Raw genomic sequence first — 2,810 nt, forward strand, 5'->3', positions numbered from 1 at the left:
TTGGCAGCAGTTGACGTGTTTTGTTTAAAATCATATCAGCATTCTTTACATATACAAACTGTAGCAAAGAAAAAAGCACATGTAAAAAACTGTATTATCTCTTACCTTATAAATTAAGTCCATGCACCACTCATTCTGAAGCATCGATTACTTGCTTGTGGAAGTCTTCCGTTTCTTTCTTCAGTTTTAAGAGTCTCTCTGTCTCAATGGAAATCACTGCCAGTGGAGATGGTCGTCCTTGATCGGTCCTGTTCCAACTGTATGTTTTGAGTCTTTTTGGTGCCGAGAATGAGCGCTCCGCCGACGCTGTCGTAGCCGGAACGGTGAGCACCGGCCGGAGCAACTTTGTCGCCCCAGGAGCAGTTTGAATGAGATCCTTCTGAGCCAAAGAGTTGAGAGGCTGCCCAGGAGATTTACATTCATCCCTCACCGTTTGTGAGCTATACAGCCCAATGAGATCAGCAAAAAAAAAAATTGCTGGATGGCTGCACTTGACTTGCTAACTGTTTACTGCAGCTTGCTATTGCTAATTCTATTATTCTGTTGGTGAGTAGTAAGAAGGATCCCTGAGATCAGCGGTGCCCCCTACCATGAGGCACCATCACTGCGTGCCTCACTTAATGCCTCTTTGCAGTCGTTTTATGATTACAAGAAACACGAGAAACACGTTACAGATGTTGACGAAAAACATTAGACACATCAGCTAAACTTTGGAAATTTAGTTCATACATTAAAAGTGTTTTTTTTAATAGTGACTTCCACAGAGACAGCAATACGGTCTCAGTGCACAGCATACTAGCACAGTTAGCAGAATCATTGCGGAATCCATAGTGGGCTCAGCTGGTTGCTGCGTCACCGCGCATCTCTTCTTCATATGCAAACGGTAAATGTGATTTTTTTTTTTTTTTGCGATTTTGAAAAAAATTAACTAAAAATGGTGAAGCTACATGGAAATTTAGATGACAAATCACTGAATAAATATAACCATTTAATTTATTTTTTCATTTTTCATTTTTTTCTTTTCGTGATAACAGGTAAGGCCCCGGCCTCCCCTGTCTCTACTGACTGCACGTCACTGCTACTCCGGGGTGGGGACGCCTCACTTACAGTTGTAGAGTCGCATGAGAAAGAGCTAAACAAGGTCGGATACACCACCTCACTTGTATAAGCTACACCCGAGGTTGCCATCGTGATCATAAGAGACACTGGGGCCCTACTCATGCCATTGTTAATAAGTTGTAGGCTATTGAAGGGTTGAATTGAGTCAGGGGCTAGGGGCAAGGACCCTTTTGGCTTCACCCGGCTGTCCAGAGTGAGATAAATTCACATCCCCACAACAAGGGGGCTTTGCGTCTTTTCCAGTAGCTTATGAAGAAACCTCAGTAATGACATTAGTCAGTAAGGCTTTTGATTTAAATGCTTTCTCATATGTCTGTGAAGATTCTCATTCATCCAAGTCATGGTTAATCACTGTCAAATTGTTGTGGCAACTGGACTTGGTTTTTCATCTTGAAGACGTTTCACCTCTCAGCTGAGAGGTTTCCTCAGTACTAGACATAGTTTTTTCACTCAACTGATGACGCCTTTCAGGCGAGAGGTGAGATGTCTTCCCGATGGAAACCAAGTCTAGTTGCCATGACGAGATTTGACAACAATAATCAATAATCCCTTTTTTCAAACTGATTTCAAGTTTTACAGATCAAGACAACGCAAGTGAACAGTTGGTGTGAAATAAGTATAAAAACCAAGGGCAGTCTTTATGATTTTTCTATATTATATAAACCCCAAGAAAAGCTTGAAAACATTACTTTGGTCAATTATTTCTCACCTCTAACATACCAATTGGAGTTAAACTTCATATAATTGGAAAGCTTGATTTCCCAGCGAGGTACAACATATAATGATTGCGCTGCTGTGAAATGACCAATATTTAAAGGTGTGAGTAGCAACCCCCGAAAATGTGCGACGATGCCCTGTATTTTTCTCCTGTTGTCATTCACTCTTGTGTTGAGTTGCTTGCTGGATTGGATGATCGCACTCTCACAGAATAATAAAGGGGAAAAAAAACAGACACTTAGTTCGTTTTACACTTTCAGGGCCTCAATAGCATGTGGAAGATTCATACACAGTCACAACAATTTGGCACCTCCTCCTCATGCTGGTCACCAGGCTGGTCACATTTTGCTGTGGGATAGCGTCCCATTCCTCAAACAGCAGTGAGCATCCCAATGTTCAAGAGGCAGCAGACGGTCAACCAGCATGTTAGTCACTCTAGCAACTACAGCACGCCCACGTTGATCCAATGTGTATTCAATTGGGCTGAGGTTTGCAGTCATGGCAGACCATTCCTTCCGCTCCTCTCCCAACCTCTTGAGCTACTCTGTGGCGATCCTGGCTATGTTGGACAGACCATTATCATCCTCGATGTTAGAGATGTTAGAGTACGGTCCCTGGTTCTGGAGGTATGGGATCACCACTGGCTGCAGATTCTAATATCTCACTTTAATGATGACAAATGCAGGGATTTTTATCACATTTTTTTGGAGTTTACCCAAACACTTAGCTGTGTTGCTCATTCAACAAAAGCACAATCCTTACAAGTTACACCTTGTTGTAAAGATTACTACTCAGGATTTTTCAGTTATATATAATACAATCTGTATAGGAACAGCACGAAGGACCCTGGTTCGATTCTGACAGGGGGACCTTTCTGTGTGGGGTTTGCTTGTTCTCCCTGTGACCGTGTCACTGGTTTCCTCCCACAGTCCAAAAACATGCAGCAGGTTAACTGGGAAAATACTGGGAAAATT

The sequence above is a fragment of the Fistularia commersonii genome, chromosome 7 (assembly GCF_037954325.1).
Source record: "Fistularia commersonii isolate RoL2024-O1a breed Wild chromosome 7, RoL_Fcom_v1.0, whole genome shotgun sequence".
In the NCBI taxonomy this organism is placed as follows: Eukaryota; Metazoa; Chordata; class Actinopteri; order Syngnathiformes; family Fistulariidae; genus Fistularia; species Fistularia commersonii.